Source organism: Rattus norvegicus, chromosome 6 (assembly GCF_036323735.1).
Source record: "Rattus norvegicus strain BN/NHsdMcwi chromosome 6, GRCr8, whole genome shotgun sequence".
In the NCBI taxonomy this organism is placed as follows: Eukaryota; Metazoa; Chordata; class Mammalia; order Rodentia; family Muridae; genus Rattus; species Rattus norvegicus.
In genome coordinates, this window is record NC_086024.1 from 145479220 (window position 1) to 145500821 (window position 21602).

The window sequence follows — 21602 nt, forward strand, 5'->3', positions numbered from 1 at the left end:
AAGAGCAAAGCTGTCTTCCCCATGGAGATAGAAAGTAATGGCCATGCCTGCTCTTGTCTCCCAACATAGTTCTTTTCAACATGACTCCATGTAAGTTTCCTGCTATCTATCTGATTCTGTAGTCTGCCAAGCACTGGACAAAGGTGGCTTCACTTTTGTTCTTGTACTCTGTTGTTTAAGACTGTCTGGGGGACACACTTAGATATATAACTGTTCAGCTTTCCACTGTGTGACCTCTGCTCCCAGTTTAGAACAAAGGCAGCATCAACAAAACTGCAGGCCAAACCCTAAGTGGATCCATTTTTCTAGAATTACCTTCCCTATACCTGTCTCTTCTTCCTTCTCCTCATTTTTCCCTTTGCCCATTTCCCTTCCACAGCCAAAGTGAAAAGATTTTAAAGTTCTTTAGTTACCTCAGAATTAGCACGTGCTTTCAAATACATATTAGAGTCTGACATTATGTCTTTTCAGAGTAACTATTTTGATCCAATAATTTCAAGGTAAAATTTATCAGGAAGTTTACTATTTGCTGCGTTCTACTCCATTCCTACTGAGGATTGTTAGCTCTAAAATCATTATGAGTTGGAATATAGGACAAGGCCTTTCCTTATCGTTGCATCTTTCACGTTTACTATACTCATTTTTTAACTAAAAGAAAAAAAATTGAGACACAGTTTCACTATGCAGTCTTGGATGGCCTGGCTTCAAATTCACAGATGTCCACCTGCTTCTGCACACTGAGTGTAGGGACTGAAGGTATGCCACCACACCTGGCAGCTATCTTCATTTTAATTACCACAAGAATGGTGTTTAATATCTACTTCTTTGGTATATCATAGTTCCTTAAGTTTGCATTTCTCATTTTTGTACTGAAGTCTATTGGCTTTAACACATAGCCTTGAGTGGTCCAATAGACTGGATGCTCACCATGGACCAGGCAGGAAGGTATGTAGTAGCATTTGAGAAGTATTTCTAACTTAGGAAACTCTATAGCATCTAAAGTATCCTTAGTATCTATAAAATATACCAAGGTCCTATCCAGCCTCTGAGTGCAACGAGGGCAAACAGCAAGATATCTACAAGTGTGCAATGGTGGCACTTATATCATAGCAATACATGCACAAAGGTGCAGTGGTGGCACTTGTATCTTGGTGGTAACCACAGCCATCTGATTGGACCTGAGACCAACTCAATAGGAAGGAATTCATACCTGGTAGTATAAATCTTGTCAACTACCTAGAGCTGATAAAGTCACAGAACTGAGTGGAGTCTCTACTGTTGCTACTTTCTAAACTAGTATAATTCCCAACTACATTCTAAATACCCATATTTTCAAAAATATTTATTTTATTTCATGTGTCAGGGTTTTTTTTCCTGCATGTATATTCCTGTGTCATGTACATGCCTAAGAGCAACTATGTGGGTGCTGGAAATTGAAATAGCATACAGTGCTCTTAATCACTGGACTGTCTCTCGAAGCCCTAACTACCTATCTTATACTCACAGATAAGTGTACCTCTCACCCCTCACTAAAGAACCTCCTTTCTGCAGCAGAAAGAATCCATTCCAGAAACCCACGACTAGTCAAAATTCAGAGAACTGACTTTGGTGTGTCTATTCCAAGTTGACATACCTACAACACAACCCCTTCATCTAAGGCTCAAGGAACATTGTGGAAGAGAAGATTACCATCTTCTTGGTTGCAAGAGTCAGAGGATGAGGGCATCTGCTGCAAGATAGTATCTTCTCTGTATAGGACAGAGATCTGTACCCATGAAATCTCAACAGTATGGTCGCCTAAACAAGTCCACATGACAGCACCAGATGCTGTGGCCATGTTGGTAGGAGAAATCTCACAAGACCTCGTCTCTAGAAGAAGAATTACAATCAGTGGCTGATAAGAAAAGGAGAATCTATCTCCATGGGTGAGCACTCAGACCAGTTATCCAATCTCAGGTGGTTAACTCTAAACATGTAAACACATGATAGACACTAAATGGATTCAGCAAACTGTGTTTATAAATCCACACGTGTGCACATAAGTAACAGTAATAATTAAAGAAAAAGGAGTAATGAGTCAAAGGAGTTGAGGGAACAGGAGGAATTGGTGGGTGGACATGATGTAGATAGTCCTAGCTTAATTCTGTCGAGCCATCTTTCTAGCCTGACAGTTACTAAAGTCTTAAAGGGAAGAGGTGGTCTCTAACTCCGAAAACTGGAAGCCACTCATCATGAGATGGAACACAGTAGTTTCAAAGGCACCGGAAGTAGATGGTCCCCAGATGTTTGACCAGCGAGTTGAAGATGAAATTGTTTTGCCCAATACTAACCTTAGATTCTTCAAGTGAGAAACATAGTTAAAAGCTGTGAAGCAAAGGCAGCGTCGGAATCCTGTACCCAGAGATTGTTGTACACTGGCATGTGGGAAATAAGATTAAAATGATGGAAACTTTTGTTATTTTTATTTCGAAAATCCCATACATGAATACTGTCGCTGATTGACTTTTGCCAAGTTTACACAAGCCAGAGTCATTACACAAAGAGGGTGCCTGGCTTGAGAAAACGCCTCCATAAGACTAACCTGTAGACAAGACTCTGAGGCATTTTCTCGATTAATATTGATATGGGAGTGCCCAGCTCATTGTGAGCAGTACCACCCCTGGGCAGGCGGTTCCAGTTTGTGTAAGAAGTAGTTGGAGCATATGGTCTCTGCCTCAGTTCTTGCCTTGAGTTTATTCCTACCTGGCTGGACTGTGGCATGCAAATCTAAGTGAAATAAATCATGTCCTCTCAAAGTAGCTTTTTGACCATGTACCCATTAATTGAAACTCCAAGTGGCCTCCAGTTCTCCCGAATTAGAAACCAACTCTTTCCTTTAAGATTTAAAATCATAGTAAATTGTCAGGCTAGAGAGATGGTTCAATGGTTAAAACCATTCTCTGCTCTTCAACAAGAAATGGGTTCTATTTCCATAACCCATATGATGGCTCACAACCATCTGTAACTCTAATTCCAAGGGATCTGAGGCCTTCTTCTGTCTCTACTAGCACCAGGTACACACACACACACACACACACACACACACACACACACACACACACACACACACACACAGGCAAACACACATACATAAAATGAATTTTCTCTTTTTTTTTCTTTTTTTCGGAGCTAGGGACCGAACCCAGGGCCTTGCGCTTGCTAGGCAAGCGCTCTACCGCTGAGCTAAATCCACAACCCCTTATAAAATGAATTTTAAAACATTTAAATAATAACCAGAAGCCCCATTTTGTAGGAAATCAAGAAGTATTGATGCCTCCTCTGATCTTTATGAAGATTCTTGGGAGAAGAACAAGAGCACATTGGACAAGACTTGACATATGGGGTCACCAGGATGCTTTAGAACTGATTCAAAAAACCCCTCCATAGTCTGGTAGCAGGTTGACTCTTTTGAGGAGAACCCAGTTCTCTAGGCTAGCTTTGTCAGCTGGCATTCTTAGACTCAGCTGTCATTTACAAATAAACCGAAATAGTGGTAAATACAGACATTGTTAGTACCCATGTGGCCAGCACAGACAGGCAGAGGGAGGCAGCAGGCCTGAAGGTCACCATGGGCAGGTACTCCTCTCTCACTTCATCTGTGTTCCAAATGCAGCAGAGCAGAGCCTCAGGTGGACTCTTGTAGGCTACGGCTGTCTGTATTGCTCCTGATACATCAGTCTGTTGGTTCTTCCTGTAGAAGATCCTCCAGTGAGTTTATCGGCCACCTGCTTCCAGTCAATCACTTTTTTAAAAACATCTTTAATTATTTTTCATGGTCTAGTCGCTATCCCCCTCCTGGTCTGCCCTCTGACAGTTCCTCATCTCATGTCTCCTCCCTACCTCCAAGAGGATGTCCCTATTCTCCAAACCCCACCCCACCAGGATTCCCCATTCCCTGGGGCCTGAAGTCTCTGGAGGGTTAGGTGCATCTTCCCTAAGTCCAGACCAGACAGTCTCTGTTATACAAATGCCAGAGGCCTCATACCAGCCCATGAATACTGCCTGGTTGGTGGCTCAGTCTCTGGGAGCTCCCGGGGTCCAGGTTAGTTGAGACTGCTGGTCTTTCTATGGCATTGCCTTCCTCAGCTTCTTCCATCCTTGCCCTAATTTAACAGCTGGGGTCCCGGCTTTTGACCATTGGTTGGATGTAAGTGTCTATCTAGTTCTGACTCAGCTGCTTTTTTGGGGTCTTGGAAGGCAGCCAGAGAATTCACAACAGAGGAGTCTGGAATGGCTGAGAAGTACTTAAAGAAATGTTCAGAGTCCTTAGTGATCAGGGAAATGCAAATCAAAACGACCCTGAGATTCTAGTTTACACCAATCAGAATAGCGAAGATAAAACACTCAGGTGGCAGCACATGTTGGCAAGAATGTCGAGAAAGGAACACTCTTCCATTGCTGGTGGGATTGTAAACTGGTACAACTGCTCTGGAAACCAATCTGGAGCTTCCTCAGGAAATTGGAAATAGATCTACCTGAAAACCCAGCTATAACACTCTAGGCATATACTCCAAAATGCCCCACCATGCCACAGGGGCAACGTGCTCCACTATGTTCATGTGGCCTTATTTGTGATATCCAGAAGTTGGAAACAACCCAGATGTCCCACAAAGGAAGTCAATCACTTAATTAAGCAGAAAGGAAAGGATGGTCTTGTTTACAGCCGAGAGGCCAGAGGACTACACTTTTCATTCCTCAGGGTGTCAGCTGGATCTGATCTGTTATCATCTATAACTCTGACAACCATCATTGGAAATCGCAGCTTGTCAAGACAATAAGCTCAGAGACTAAGACATCTTCGTCTCCTGGCAGGCACAATGAGGTGACTGTATTTATTTCAGAGCAAGGGGCATTGCTTCTTATAGTATTTTTTTTTTACACAGATCTGAAATAGATCACATGGTTGAAGTTCAGAGAGTTAGGGACCCAATCGGAAAGCAGCAATGACTATAATACAAATTGCGTGGAGAATTGGGAGGTATTAATGCGCAGCTTTAAAAGGGACTACTTAAATGAGAATACAACTTGGAACTCCCCCACCCCCGAACGTATTCTATTCTCTGACTCCACAAATTTTCTGTGTATGCCTGAGCATTTTTTATCATAAGATATATTGCTTAAAATAGTGTTATTTATATTGTTTATTACAAATATTTTTCCATGGCATTCATCATGGTAGAATTATATCCCAAGCTGTAGGTAGCTGTTACCTTGCTAGTTGGAAGATAACAAATCCCAAATGTACAGGTACTAATAGCTCGTGTATCAAAGGTGCCTGGAATTGTAACACATGACTAAATTTGGAAAACAAATTAGACATAAGAAGTAACATTTATTTTTATATAGCCCAGGCTGGACTCGGTTTTTTCAGTCCTGCCTCAGCTCATGTCTCCTGGGTTTTCAGGTTTGTACCACAACACCTCATTTTATAGTCTCAATTCATAAAGTTATTAAGGTTAGCTCTAAATATTGGTATTGAAAACAGAATGAAGTCCGAAGAGATAGCTGTCCCGTTAAGAGTTCTTGCTGCTCTTACAAAGGGCTGGAGTTGGATTTGTAGAACCCATATGAGACAGCTCATGGCCCCCCGTAACTCCAGATGCAGGAATCTGATTCCGTTGTCTGTCACTGGCAGGCACCGACATGAGCAAGCACGTACTAACACACAGATATATACACATAAATAAAAATGAAAAACATGTATTCAAAAAAACAAACCAAAATGAGGCTTGATGGGAATGGACCGGTAAGTAAAGACACTGCTGCTAAGCCTGATGACCTGAGTTGGGTCCCCAGGATCCAAATGGTGGGAGGAGAGAACCAATTCCCACAAGCTGTCCTCTGACTTCCACATGCGCACGCTAAATAAATAAATAAAAGAACTAGAAAGATGAGAGAGAGAGAGAGAGAGACAGAGACAGAGACAGAGACAGAGACAGAGAGACAGAGAGAATTTTCCTGCGTAGGATGAATTGGAGAATATGTATCTGTATTTTTTTTTAAATAAGTATATGATCAGTAATTATAATATGAAAAGCACAGAGACAGTTACAGCCAACTCCAATGTATGGAGTTCTAGTACTCATAGTAAATTTTATGTTAGATCAGATATGAGTACCTGACAAAGCGAGTTCTGTTATTTATTTTAAAGCATATGACTTGACTTTTACACAATTCATAAAGTTAGGGGTTTTTTTTCCCTATTTTTTAGTTATGTGTGTGTATGAAAAAGGGGGAAGGATAGATATGTCCATGGGAGTGCAGGCTCTTGGAGAGGCCAGAGAGGGTGCTGAATCCCCTAGAGCTGGAGTTGCAGGGCATTGTGAGCCACTAAGATGGTTGCTGGGAGCTGAACACCAGTCCTCTGTGCGCTCTCTCTCTCTCTCTCTCTCTCTCTCTCTCTCTCTCTCTCTCTCACACACACACACACACACACACACACACACACACACACACACACACCCCAATTCATGAATGTTATGAGTATGTAAAATCTAGTTAGCAAATAATGGTTTAGCTCATTCCCCTAGTAATATTTACCAAATTTTCAGTAAACACACACACACACACACACACACACACACACACACACACACACACACGTCTTTACTTAGGAGACATACCTAAAAAAATAATTAGCAGATCTCTTGATGAAAATTAGAAGGTTTCTAAAATAAAGATTCCAAATTATTTCCTAACCCAAGTGCCAGAGTTTTGATGACAAATCCCAGTGAAGAAATCAAACCACTGATTAGTCAAAACAAAACAAAATAACAACAACGAAAACAAACAAAAGGTGGTGGAGAAATAGTAGTAAGTCAGTAATTCAGTTTGGGATCTGTAACAGTTGTAGCAGAACCTTCCCCTAACGAATAAAGATTTCGGGGGATCAATCACTGGGCGAGTAGTAGGCAGCACTTCCGGGTGGGAGAGGGGAAGAGAGGAATCAGGAAAAAGTGACTTGCTTTTGGCCTGGGAGAGCTTGAAGGAAAAATGTAGCTAAGAGGTCCCTGGTTTCCGTCACCAGAGGAACTTATCTTCGAATGGCTTACAAAATTAGGATGCTAGTTGCTTCCCCCAACGATTGCGTTACCTGCTGATTCTATGGTATGTTTGCTTGTTGTTTTCCTTCACGCAGAGACTCAGCTGGGTTCGAGAGAGAAAGGCACGGTGGCAAAGCATGGGTTTGCCGCACGTGCAAACCAGCTATGAATTTGGAGGCATGGGGCCGGTGTCCCAGCAACCCGCCATGGGAACTTAGTGAGTCCGGTGGAGAGATTTCCGAGCTCTGGGTCAGAGAGTCTGCCTAGATGTGGACAGACCTGGCCTGCTGGCCGGCCTGCCAACAGTAGCATGGTGGCTATTTATTTATTTATTTGTTTATTTTATGCAACAACTAGTGGACGTGGAATTCCCTATATATTCGCTAATTAATCTTACTTCCTGTTTGATGAATTGTGATGTCTACATCTGCTCATAAGGCTCTTAACTTCACCTTATCTTCTGTGAACAAATGAATTTTCAGGATGTTGCTGGTAGTTGAGGAAGCTTTGGGTCCCAGCGACTATGTTAACAGTCAGTGATGTACAAAGGTCAGGCCAGCAGATGAGACAACGAAGATAACACAAGCAGACACAAATTCCTTCTACTGTGTATACCTCTGCGGTATGCACAGGTGTTTTAACACTTGTTTCCCAGCTGGTGGCGCTATCTTAGAAGGCTGTAGTACCTTTCAGACTTGAGTTTTAGTTGGCAGATGTAAGGTTATCAGAAGAGGTTTAGGGGGTTTTAGTTCCCCCGATTCTGGTCCCCGCTGTCTGTTTCTTCTCGTATTCCCATTAGCCCATTTAGGATATGTTGAGACTACTGTGTCTTCTGTGCAACAATGGATTGTGCCTTCTCAAATTGTGAACCAGAATAAAATCTTCCTCATTAAGCTACCTCTTCAGGTATTTTATCACAGCAAGAAGAAAAATAACCAGCCCAGCGCTTCCTTAGAAGGCGAGCTTCTTTTTCCAATGTTTGAATCAGAACTTTGTCACGCGACTTGCTTTGGCCAATGGTCCATTAGCAACCATGATACGAGTAATGGTTTGTAAAGCTCTGAGCTCTGCTCTCTGGCAGCAATTGAAACACTATAACCACCATATGAAGGACAACCAAGATGACCCAATTGATCTCCAGTCTGCTGAAGACTAAGCATGGGAATGAGGACTTAACCATATCAGCCAGCTGCCAGATGTTTAGCTGACCATAAATTATTGTCTGAGCCCTGGAGACTTCAAATGAACTGAACTTAACAGAACTATCCAATTAGCATGGGTACTGAAGAGACTCTAGCCAGCCTGAGCATAGCGAATGTGGCTCTGGAAGGCCTTGCCTGCCCTTTATTACATTAGATTACATTCCTTGAGCTGCCCACCAAGGTCGATTCCCTTATTTGGCCTTTTCCTTCTCCTAAGGCTAGCTACCAAAGTCCAACTATCAATGTATTGAAGTCCAGCAATCAAAAGCCCACTTTTAAATAACTTAATTAACATGCCCTATCAAAACAAAGCAATCTGTCTTAACACAGGGTCCCTTTTCTTTTCATAAACAGACATTGGCCTATGCCACCTCTATGCCATCTTCTTTCAATCTACTTCTCTCTTCTTCTATTCATCCTTTGTCCCACTCTAGGATAAATATCCCTGTCCCCTCCCCTTCTCTCACCTCATCTAACTCCTGTCTTTGTCTCTTATTCCGTGTCCTTTGTCCTTCCAGGGCAAATACATCTCCTTTGTGCTGAGAAGTGGTCTCGGGGCCTTGTGGTGAATAGGTACCTCACCTGGGCTTACCTGAGATCCTAGACAAACTGAGACAGCCAGTCCCTCTCCACCCAGATGGCCCACAGAATCATCAAATGGTGGTTGTCTTAGACCACTAGGCTTTGGAATATTTTGCTATGCAGCAAGAACTTTGACGTAAAATACTGTTCGGTTGACTTTTGAGCCATCCAAAAATGTCAGAGCTGTAAATGCAATTGTCAGCAGTGTCAATTCAGAAGATCATTTTACAGTGTGAAATAGCCCTGTGTTTGATAATTTATATGATCAAAACCGAGTTTCTGAAGTTTAAACACTTCCTGAACACTAGCAGATCCTGTAAAAGTAACTTTTATTCTCCTGTATTAATTGTCTCTGAGACCCACTGACTTCATCTGCTAACCTAGGCCTAGAACGTTTTCATCCTATGAGACTTATGGGTGGATAAGCTCGCTTTTCTAGCTTCTTCTGAACTCTGACTGACTGGTCAACTCAGCTGTTCCAGCTCAAACACCTCTCCAAGCTGACTGATTCAGTCTGGCTTCTTTCCCTTGGCTTCTCCTGAATTCCTCTGCATGGCCCCATACAAACGTTGGCAATTTGTTCTAATCTTCTAACTCCTCATTCTCTGGCCCATTCTGTCTTTACCTGTGTCTAGCTTGCTCCCTCTTCAACCTCTCTGGGTACATCTAGCTCAGTAAAACTGCCTCCCTCCCCTTTTTTCTGTGTTCTTCACTTGAGTAGCTTCCCTTTTCTCTCTCTTCTCATGAGAGTTGGGCGTATCCTAGCTGTCCAATCTTTCTCTGATTCATCACTTTGCCTGACACTCAATTAGACATGAGTTTCAAACACGGGTGCATCCTTTTACAAACTAACTTTACCGTCATCATTGGGATTAAAGGTGCATACTAAGGGCATGTCTGTACTCCCCTAGTAAATAACACAGTCTCGGGGCTCACAGTGTAATCAAACATCCTGTAACAGGATCCTAATAGTTCTTTGAGAGCTTCTAGAATTCTCACATGCATATTATATATACATACACATGTATACATATGTACACATATGCTTTTATGCATAAATACATATACACATATACATGCATACATGTATACGCATATACACGTATACGAGTATACATATAACTAAATAATAAAACATGAACATCATGTAGGTGCTGGGAACTGAACCCAAGTCATAAGGTATAAGAACAGACTATGCTCCTAAGTACTGATGCATCTGGTCATGGCCCCAAAGCTCCGTTTTCTCTTTCGTTTTTAGCTAGGCCACTGATAGGGAAAGATAAGACAGTAATAGGGACTTGATCATGCTAAACCTAGCACAGCACTTCACAGCCCACTGTGAGTTACTATAGATGATCATCTCTCTTCTGTGTAGATCTGAATTCTGGTCTATATTATTAACACTAGCATGGTGATTGCTGTTACACACCCATCCCATGTCAGGCAGAGTGCAAGGCATTGGTAGTGCCTTGAGCAGAATCAGGTAGAATCCAGCCCTCTGGGAACTTCGACGGTAGCTTCGTCAAAGCACCAAAGGGAGACAGATATGTGTGCAAGAAGAGTGCTGAGCAGGAGGAACTTACAAATGACGTGGGAACTTTCCCCTGGGGATGGGCTTGCAGTAACACTACCCGAGTGTCAGTCAGTGAAGGTGAGGGTAATCAGGTGGAGTGTGGGACAAGCTGTAAATTCTAAACCTCCAGGCCCAGGAGTCATCCTAACACTCCCTTTCCTGTGAATCTGAGTTAGTCTCAGAGGCCTTGCAACTAAGTATCCTGGGAAGAGGATTACATAACTGACTTTCTTTTATTGCGATAGTTAATGAAAAGGTAATATGGCTTTTGCCTGTGTTATACTCCAAGGATATGTGAGTTTGAGCCAAAAACTACAACCTAAAAAGTTTTGGTAACCTGAAGTTGTCTACTAAAGGGATCACATGGAGAGGAGGAGAAAGCTGCCGGGAGAACAGTGGTTCAGTGACCAGAAAATCCTCTTTTCCCCAAGCCACACACAAAACACACGATTCAGGTAATGTTTGGAAGTTATTATGATTATTTTTTCCCATTAATATGCCCACGGAATGTTACAGGTTTAAGTACTTCTGATATAAGGAAAACAAAAACAAAAACAAAAACAGAACAGACTTTTGAGATCTGAAATGTCACTCAGAGTTAAAAGTTTTGATCTAGCAGAACCTAGCAGAAGGAAGTAGGCCATGGAGGGGGAAGCCCTTGAAAGGAATACTGGAATCACAGTTACTTTGTCTTTCTGTGTGTTTCTTGGCTACTATATGATGGATAATTCTTTTCTTACCGAAGACCCCACGTCAACAGAGAGGGCTGATAATGGATAGAATCCTCCAAAGACATGAGCCAAGATAAATTCTCACCTTTTATATGATTTCCCCCCAGGGTTTCCTTTCTTTGTCATTGAAAGTTGGCCAATAGACTATTCACAAACAGCTAAAATAAAATTATGCCGTGGTAGTGTTGCCAGAATCTTTCTGGAATAAGTACTCTATCTAACATCAGTGAGAACGAAGGAGGGAGATGTCGCCGGTGGACATCACCAAAACCAGGGTGTGCCCTGAAAGGCTTCAATCCTGGGTCCGGTTTGTATGTTTATTTTATATTTTAAAACCACAAGATGGGGCAGGAAAGCAAGCAAGATTTCACAGAAGTCTCCGTGGCAGTCAGCAGGTTGCTAAGGGCAACAGCTCATTGTTTCAGCTTTTTTTTTTTTTTTTTTTCAGGTCGTTTTGTGTTAGGGAGCAAGTGAAGTCATGCTTGGCCAATAGTCTGTACAGGTAGTGTTTAAGTAAATCAGAAGATCAGTAAATAACAACTGGCCTTTATTTGTGCCTTATCTTATTTTAGTATCACTGTTATGGGGATAATCAGCTGCTTCCTGATTGTATTTAAGGTCCACGCCACAGAGGGTCATGCCATATAGTGTAGGCTTTCCCAAAAGCCCAGGGCTGAGGAGGTCATAGATTCTAGCAGTGAACCTGCTGCTTCTGTTTTGCTAAATGAGCTTGTTCTCAAACTAACATGTATGTTTATACCCATAGAATGTTTCTGCCTTGATTTAAAAAAAAAAAAAGCTTCTTTTTGAAGCAAACAGTAGGGTATTTTTCTTTTCTTTTTTTCTTTTCTTTTTTTTTGGATATTTTCTTTATTTACATTTCAAATGTTATCCCCTTTCCCTGTTTCCCTTCCGGAAACTCCCCCATCCCAACCCCCACCTCCTGCCTCCATAGGAGTGCTCCCCCATCCACCTAGTCCCTCCTGCCTCCCCGCTCTAGCATTCTCCTACACTGGGGCATCAAGCCTTCATATGACCAAGGGCCTCTCCTCCCATTGAAGCCACACATGCATCTGGAAACATGGGTCCCTCCATGTGTACTCTTTGGTTGGTGGTTTAGTCCCTGGGAGCTCTGGGGTGTCTGGTTGGTTGATATTGTTGTTATTCCTATGGGGCTGCAAACCTCCAAGTTACCTTAGTCCATTTTCTAACTCTTCCATTGGGGACCCTGTTCTCAGTCCAGTGGTTGGCTATAAGCATCCACCTTTGTATTTGTCAGGCTCTGGCAGAGCCCCTCAGGAGACAGCTATATCAGGCTCCTGTCAGCATACACCTCTTGACATCCCCAATAGTGACTGGGTTTGGTGACTGCATGTGAGATGGATTCCCAAGTGTGGATGGCCTTTCCTTCAGTCTCTACTCCACACTTTGCCTCTGTATTTTCTCCTGTGAGTATTTTGTTTCCCTTTCTAAGAAGGACTGAATCATCCACACTTTTGTCTTTCTTCTTGAGTTTCATGTGGTCTATGAATTGTATGTTGGGTCTTCTGAGCTTTTGGGCTAATATCCAGTTATCAGTGAGTGCATACCATGTGTGTTCTTTTATGATTGGATCACCTCACTCAGGGTGATATTTTCTAGTTCCATCCATTTGCCTATGAATTTCATGAAGTCATTGTTTTTGATAGCTGATTCTGTATCCATTCCTCTGTTGAAAGACATCTGGGTTCTTTCCTGCTTCTGGCTATAATAAATAAGGCTGCTATGGACATAGTGGACATTGTTATATGTTAGAACATATTTGGGTATATGCTCAGGAGTGGTATAGCTGGATCCTCAGGTAGTGCAATGTCCAATTTTCTGAAGAACCTCCAGAATGATTTCCAGAGTGGTTGTACCAGTTTGGAATCCCACCAACAATGGAGGAGTGTTCCTCTTTCTCTAAATCCTCACCAGCATCTGTTACCTGAGTTTTTGAACTTAGCCATTCTGACTGGTGTGAGGTGGAATCTCAGGGTTGTTTTGATTTGCACTTCCCTGATGTCTGAGGATGATGAACATTTCTCTAGGTGCTTCTCAGCCATTCAGTATTCCTCAGTTGAGAATTCTTTGTTTAGTTCTAGATCCCATTTTTTAATAGGCTTATTTGATTCTCTGGAGTCTAACTTCTTGAGTTCTTTGCATATGTTGGATATTAGCTCTCTATCAGATGTAGGATTGGTAAAGATCTTTTCCCAATCTGTTGGTTGCCATTTTGTCCTAATGACAGTGTCCTTTGCCTTACAGAAGCTTTGCAATATTATGAGGTCCCATTTGTCAATTCTTGATCTTAGAGCCATCCATGTTCTATTCAGGAAAATTTTCCACTGTGCCCATGTGTTCTAGGCAGTTCTCCACTTTCTCTTCTATTAGTTCAAGTATATCTGGTTTTATGTGGAGGTCTTTGATCCACTTGGACGTAAGCTTTTTACAAGGTGGTAAGACTGGATCGATTTGCATTCTTCTACATGCTGATCACCAGTTGAACCACCACCATTTGTTGAGTATGCTCTTTTTTCCGCTTGATGGTTTTAGCTTCTTTGTCAAAGATCAAATGACCATAGGTGTGTGGCTTCATTTCTGGGTCTTCAATTCCATTTCACTGATCTACCTGCCTGTCTGTGTACCAATACCATACAACTTTTATCATTATTGTTCTGTAATACAACTTGAAGTCAGGGATGGTGATTCCCCCAAAACTTCTTTTATTTTTGAGAATAGTTTTCGCTATCCTGGGTTTTTGTTACTTCAAATGAATTCGCAAATTGCTCTTTCTATCTCTATAAAGAATTGAGTAGGGATTTTGATGGGGATTGCATTGAATCTGTAGATTGCTTTTGGCAAAATGGCCATCTTTACTATATTAATCCTGCCAATACATGAGCATGAGAGATCATTCCATCTTCTGAGATCTTCTTCAATTTCTTTCTTCAGAAACTTGAAGTTCTTGTCATTCAGATCTTTAAATTGCTTTACTAGAGTTTCAGCAAGTTATTTTATATTATTTGTGACTATTGTGAAGGGTGTTGTTTCCCTAATTTCTTTCTAAACCTGCTTATCCTTTGAGTAGAGGAAGACTACTGATTTGTTTAAGTTTATATCCAGCCACTTTGCTGAAATTGTTTATCAGGTTTAGGAGTTCTCTGGTGGAATTTTTGGGGTCACTTAAGTATACGATCATATCATCTGCAAATAGTGATATTTTGACTTCTTCCTTTCCAATTTGTATCCCTTTGACCTCCTTTTGTTGTCTAACTGCTCTGTGTAGGACTTTGAATACTATATTGAATAAGTAGGGAGAGAATGGGCAGCCTTGTCTAGTCCCTGATTTTAGTGTAATTGCTTCAAGTTTCTCTCTAGCTTGATATTGGCTACTGGTTTCCTGTATATTGTTTTTACTCTACTTAAGTACGGGCCTTGAATTTCTGATCTTTCCAAGACTTTTATCATGAAGAGGTGTTGAATTTTGTCAAATACTTTCTCAGCATCTAATGAGATGACCATGTGTTTTTTTTTTCCTTTGACTTTATTTATATAATGGACTGGGTTGATGAATTTACATTTATTGAACCATCCCTGCATCCTGGGATGAAGCCTACTTGATCATGATGGATGATCGTTTTGATGTTCTTGAATTCAGATTGCTAGAATTTTATTGAGTATCTTTGCATCGATATTCATAAGGGAAATTGGACTACAGTCCTTTTTCTTCATTGGGGTTTTTGGGGTTTAGGTATAAGTGTAATTGTGGCTTCGTAGAACCAATTGGGTACTGTTCCTTCTCTTTCTATTTTGTGGAATAGTTTGAAGATTATTGGTATTAGGTCTTCTTTGAAGGTCTGATAGAATTCTGCACTAAACCCATCTGGTCCTGGGCTTCTTTTGGTTGGGAGGCTTTAAATGACTACATCTATTCTTTTTAGGAGTTATTGTTTAGATGGTTTATCTGATCCTGATTTAACTATAGCACCTGGTATCTGTCTAGAAAATTATCCATTTTATCCAGACTTTCCAGTTTTGTTGAGTATAGGCTTTTATAGTAGGATCTGATAATTTTTTTCAATTTCCCTAGTTTCTGTCATTACACCGTTTTTTTTTTTTTTTTTCATTTCTGATCTTGTTACTTTGGATACTGTCTCTGTGTCCTCTGGTTAGTCTGGCTGAGGGTTTATCTATCTTGTTCATTTTTTTTTTTAAAAAAAGAACCAGTTTCTGGTTTTGTTAATTCTTTGCATAGTTTTTTTTGTTGTTGTTGTTGTTTGTTTGTTTCTACTTGATTGATTTCAGCCCTGAGTTTGATTATTTCCTGCCATGTGCTCTTCTTGGGTGTATTTGCTTCTTTTTGTTCTAGAGCTTTCAAGCTTGCTCCAGTTTCTTTCTAGAGGCACTCAGAGCTATGAGTTTTCCTCTTAGCACAGCTTTCATTGTGTCCCATAAGTTTGGGTATGTTGTGCCTTCATTTTCCTTAAATTCTAAGAAGTCTTTATTTCTTTATTTCTTCCTTGACCAAGTTATCATGGAGTAGAGTGTTGTTCACCTTCTATGTGTATGTGGGCTTTCTGTTGTTCTTGTTGTAGTTGAAGATCATCCTTAGTCCGTGGTGATCTGATATGATGCATGGAATTATTTCAATCTTCTTGTATCTGTTGAGGCCTGTTTTGTAACCAATTATATAGTCAATTTTGGAGAAGGTACCATGAGGTGCTGACAAGAAGGTATATTCTTTTGTTTTAGGATCATGTTCTATAGATACCTGTTAAATCCATTTGGTTTATAACTTCTGTTAGTTTCACTGTGTCTCTGTTTAGTTTCTGTTTCCATGATCTGTCCATGAGAGTGGGGTGTTGACGTCTCCCACTATTATTGTGTGAGGTGCTATATGTGCTTTGAGTTTTAGTAAATTTTCTTTTATAAATGTGGTTGCCCTTGCATTTCTAGCATAGATATTCAGAATTAAAATTTAACATGGTAAATTTTTCCTTTCATGAGTATAAAGTGTCCTTCCTTTTCTTTTTTGATAACTTTTGTTTGAAAGTAGATTTTACTCTAGATTAGAATGGCTATTCCAGCTTGTTTCTTGGGACCATTTGGTTGGAAAATTGTTTTCCAGCCTTTTACTCTGAGGTAGTGTCTGTCTTTGTCACTGAGGTGTGTTTCCTGTATGCAGCAAAATGCTGGGTCCTCTTTATCTATCCAGTCTGTTAGTTTATGTCTTTTTACTGGGGAATTGAGTCCATTGGTGTTAAGACATATTAAGTAAAAGTGATTGTTGCTTTTTCTTATTATTGTTGTTAGAGGTGGATTTATGTTTGTGTAGCTAACTTCCTTTGGGTTTGTTGAAAGATTACTTTCTTGCTTTTTCTGGGGTATAGTTTCCCTCTTTCTGTTGGAGTTTTCCATCTACTATCCTTTGTAGAGATGGATTTGTGTGGAGACATTGTGCAAATTTTATTTTGTCCTGGAATATCTTGGTTTCTCAATCTATGCTAATTGAGAGTTTTGCTGGGTATAGTAGCCTGGGCTGGCATTTGTGTTCTCTTAGGGTCTGTATGACATCTGCCCAGGATCTTCTGGCCGTCATTGTCTCTGGTGAGCAGTCTGGTGTAATTCTGATAGGTCTGCCTTTATATGTTACTTGTGCATTTAGTGCTTTGATTATTGTGTGACAAAAGGAGTATTTTTCTGGTCCAGTCTATTTGGAGTTCTGTAGGCTTCTTGTATGTTCATGGGCATCTCTGTCTTTAGGTTAGGGAAGTTTTCTTCCACAATTTTGTTGAAGATATTTACTGGCCCTTAAACTTGGGAATCTTCACTCTCTTCTATACCTATTATCCTTAGGTTTGATCCTCTCAATGTGTCCTGGATTTCCTAGAAGTTTTGGGTTTGGAGTTTTTTGAATTTTGCATTTTCTTTGACTGTTGTGTCAATGTTTTCTATAGTATCTTCTGCCCCTGAGATTCTCTTCTTTCTCTTGTATTCTGTTGGTGATGCTTGCATCTATGACTCCTGATCTCTTTCCTAGGTTTTCTATCTCCAAGGTTGCTTCCCTTTGTGATTTCTTTATTGCTTCTATTTCCATTTATAGATCCTGGATGGTTTTGTTCAATTCCTTCACCTGTTTGTTTGTGTTTTCCTGTAATTCTTTAAGGGATTTTTGTGTTTCTTCTTTAAAGGGTTCTACCTGATTAGCTGTGTTGTCCTATATTTCTTTAAGGGAGTTATTTATGTCCTTCCTAAAGTCCTCTATCATCATTTTTAGATGTGATTTTTAAATCCAAATTCTGCTTTTCTGGTGTGATGGGGTATCCAGGACTTGTTGTAGTGGGAGAACTGGGTTCTGATGATGCCAAGTAGTCTTGGTTTCTGTTGCTTATATTCTTTTGCTTCCCTCTTGCCATCTGGTCTTCTCTAGTGTTTCCTGCCTTTGCTCTCTCTGCAGCCTGTCCATCCTGTGATTCTGGTTGTATCAGAACTCCTCATAGCCCAGTTGTCTCTGTGATTCTATTATCCTGAGATCCTGGTTGTGTCCAAGATCCTTGTTGTGTCCAATCTTCTGGGAGTCAAGCTTCCTCTGATCCTGCAATCCTATGATCCTGGGTGTTTCAGAACACCTCTGATCCTGGGCATTTTAGAGCACCTGTGAGTTGGGCTCCCTCTGTGTGTTGTGGGAATAGGTATGGAGTCAGCCCCCAAGGTCTGCTCAGGGAACTGGTTCAGACTAGAAGGAACCCAAGACCCTGGTTTTGTGGAGGTTCCTGTGTCCCCAGATTCTGGGGGACCTAGTTACTCCAGGTGTTGGGATGGGTGTTGGGGCCGATGTTGTGGACTCTCCTATGATCAGAGCATTTGGAAGTCAGGTTTCCACCAGGTCTTGTGGTACTTGGTGCAGAGCCAGCACCCATGGTCTGCTCAGGGCACTAGTTCAGACCAGAAGGGACCTGTGATCCTTGCTGGTTGGGGGTTCCTGCATCCCTGGATCCTGTGGAACCCCGTCACTGCCGGCGTTGGGGCAAATGTTGTGGCCTCCTCACCTCTGATCCTGAGAGTGTTACAGCACCTGGAATTTGGGTTTTCTCTCGGTGTTGTGGGATTTGGTGCAGAGCCAGTGCCCAATGTCTGCTCAGGGCACTGGTTCAGACTAGAAGCCAAATGGTAGTTGATAAAAAGACTTACAGCTAGCTGGTCAAGATGTTGAGAATAAATGACCAATGAGTGTCCCTAAACAGAACATGTATTTCACTGCCTTCAAGGTTCAGGAAACATCATGGGGGCAGTGGTGGGAAGAATGTAAAAACAAGCTGATGGGGAAGAGGGCTGTGAACTCTCTACTGGGCATGACATGTGGCACCTATGGACTCCCAGCAGTTGAATCTTCCCACATGTGATAAGGCCTGCTTACATTCCATCACAGGGGCTGGACTCACACTGAGAAGCTATTAGCAGCTGATGCAGGGTGAGGAAAAGAGAGTCATTGTCTTCAGTGATGCAGCTGCTGTTGAGATACCCAGGCACCACAGGTACCAGTTGATGAGCTCCACAAGTCCAGGTTGGTAGCCTGGTTAAACTCAGTAGGAAACAAAACAAAAGTAAAACCAAAAGGGCATGAAACTGAGAGGCATACCTGATGTTAGAGGTAAATGAAGGATCAGGAGAGGGGTGAGTTACACATTATATACATATATGAAGCTGTCAAACGGTAAAGTAAGATAAAATTACAATCTCCTGGTGGCTATTCTTGGTGTCAACTTGACTACATCTACGATTACCTAAAACCCAAGAGACTGAGTACACCTGTAATGGGTTTTTCTTATTTAAATCTTTTGAGGTGGGAAGATCCACATTTAATCTGGGCCACACCTTCTGCTGGCATATCGAAGACGTAGAAGAAACCTCTCCTCTGCCTGCTTGCCCTCACTCTGGCTAGCAAATCCATTCTGGAATTAGAGCCTACCTCTGTGGGATTCTGGCATATGCAGAAGACCAGATGAGACATTTAGCCTTATGGAAAAACTCTGGATGCTTGGACCTTCTGTTGATAGACTGCCAATATTGGACTAGCAGGACCACAGCCTGTAAGCCACTCTAAATAAACCTCTGTGTGTGTGTGTGTGTGTGTGTGTGTGTGTGTGTGTGTATTCATTCTATCAGTTCTATTACTCTAAGACAGGCATTCTCAACCTGTGGGCCATGCCCCTTTGAAGGTTGCATATCAGATATCCTACATATCAGACTTTACATCATGATTCACTATAGTACCAAAATTACAGTTATGGAGTATCAATGAAATAATTTTATGGCTGTGGCTCACTACAACATGAGGAACTGTATTAAAGGGTTGCAGCATCAGGAAGGTTGAGAGCCACCATGACCAGCACAAGTTTTTTTCTTCTTTGGGAAGTATATTTACCGCTGTATGGCACAAAAGTGTAAGGGTACATAAGAGTATATTATCAATCTCCACGGAGGCTTTCAAAGTTTGCTGCCTAAACAGATTTCCAAGCCAAATTATTTGAAAACTAAATTAGTCAACACTGTATATCTTAAGAAAGAATAGAAGGTCTTTGTCTTAGTTAGGGTTTCTATTGCTTTGATAAAATACCACAACCAAAACCAATTTGGGGATAAAAAGGATTTTTTTCAGTTTGCAGTTTATAATTCGTCATCCAGGGAAGTCGGGGAGGATTCAAGGCAGGAAACTGGAGGCAAGAACTGATGCAGAGTCTGTGGTAGAGTGCTCCTTACTGGGTTGTTCCTTCATGACTTACTCAGTCTGCCTTCCTAAAGCAGTCAGGACCAACTGCCAAGGGCAGGGACACTGTCCCCAGTGAGATGGGCCCTCCCAAATCAGTCATCAACTAAGAAATGCCCACTGGCCTATCTGGTGGAGACATTTTCTTAGTTGAGGCTCCCTCTTCCCAAATGACTCTAGCTTGTGTCAAGTTGACATAAAACTTACCATTACAGTACCAGCCTTTTATCTCCCATGATCTGGTTTGCTTTACTATTGCAGTGAATCTTCATGTTTTCCTATATAGCACAGTGCATGGTTGAACTGCCAGTGTGCTAGGAAGGGAAAGGACTTATTATTGGAATATAGAGATGACTGCATTCAACACTGTAAACCAGGCTTGGTGGTTCTCCAGTTTCCACAGAAGCATGGACTCTTACCATTAATCATTATGGTAAATTATTTATTAAATGGTAAATTACCATTTACCATTATCCCTGACTCATCAGAGTTAAGGAAAAGACAATAAACTGATTGAGTGCCTGTTACTTTCAAGGCATATCAGTAATTTGAAAGGGTGGAAAAAGACTGAACAGAGGTGAGATCTTAAATAGAAACCTGAAGAAAAATTATATTTATTTTAAGAAATTAATCTAGAGGGTAGAATCAAAGTTAGCTGAGAAATAATCCAAACACAGGCAGAGTGACCAAAGAGGTGTGATCTCAAGGGCTAGCTTCACCAAGAGCACCAAGACAGCCTTACTCCTAGGAGTTCATCTTATTCCCTGGGGCACCCAACCAGGCCAAGCCACTTGCCTGTCATGCAGTATCAAACTCTTATCTTGAACATGATTCTTCCACTTCACAGCTTTTCTGGGAGGGTCCATGGGAATCTATAGTTGATGTACATTTGAAATACAGTGAAGGACTCTTATTCTATGGAAGAGAGAAGTTAGAAAGAGTTAGATATCTCTTTTTAACTCATCTTGCTAAAATGCAAAGCAGACTTATCAGGATTGTTTTAGAAGACTGTGGAGAGAATATTTCACTGTTACTGTGCTGTGTGAACAGCACCATTAGAGGGCTCACCATGGAAGTTTTACATGATATTGACAAAATTGTAAATGACAGAGCTAGATATGATGGTTCTTCTATTCATCCCAGTCCTCATGGTGCAGCTGATACAGGAGGTTTAAGATTTCAAGGCCAGCTCGAGCTACATATCTAGACCCTTTCCCAAAGAGATCAACAGATGCAGATGGTAAATAGGTTTGGTGGAAGTATACACCACTGAGAGAGAAGTGTGTGATGATGCTGGACACTTGCTTTGTGGTTCTCTCTCGAAGATTCAGAGATGCAGTCTAAGTTGATTGGACTTCATTCGGTGAGAACAAAATTAGATTTTTAATATGACCACTTTGTTCTTGTATCCCCTCTCCCGCCGAGGACTGGGCAGCTATAAGTTTCTGATCAAAAGAGGCTACTGAAGTGCAATTTTAAAGACACTGCCGGTTGGGGTATAAAGAACAGGCTAGTGAGAAGAGAGGACAGAAGCAGGGGCTGTAGGAGAGATACAAAGGACAGGTAAAAGCCAGTGTCACAGTCTCAGTTGTCAACTTGGCGTGAACCAGAGTCACCTGAGACCCTAGCTTGAGAAATTGGTTC

At 41.4% G+C, this 21602-nt stretch overlaps 1 long non-coding RNA gene across 2 annotated transcripts; it reads left to right on the plus strand.

Moving 5' to 3' along the window:
* Positions 1 to 6610: 6610 nt before the first annotated feature.
* Positions 6611 to 19316, plus strand: LOC102550684 (uncharacterized). Of its 2 annotated transcripts, none has more exons than XR_355201.5 (4): positions 6611 to 7146; positions 10796 to 10894; positions 18621 to 18755; positions 19035 to 19316. It is a non-coding gene; the product is annotated as an uncharacterized LOC102550684 (long non-coding RNA). The 2 variants fall into 2 exon arrangements; XR_001838609.3 differs by having other exon boundaries at positions 6640 to 7146; positions 18621 to 18726.
* Positions 19317 to 21602: the final 2286 nt, after the last annotated feature.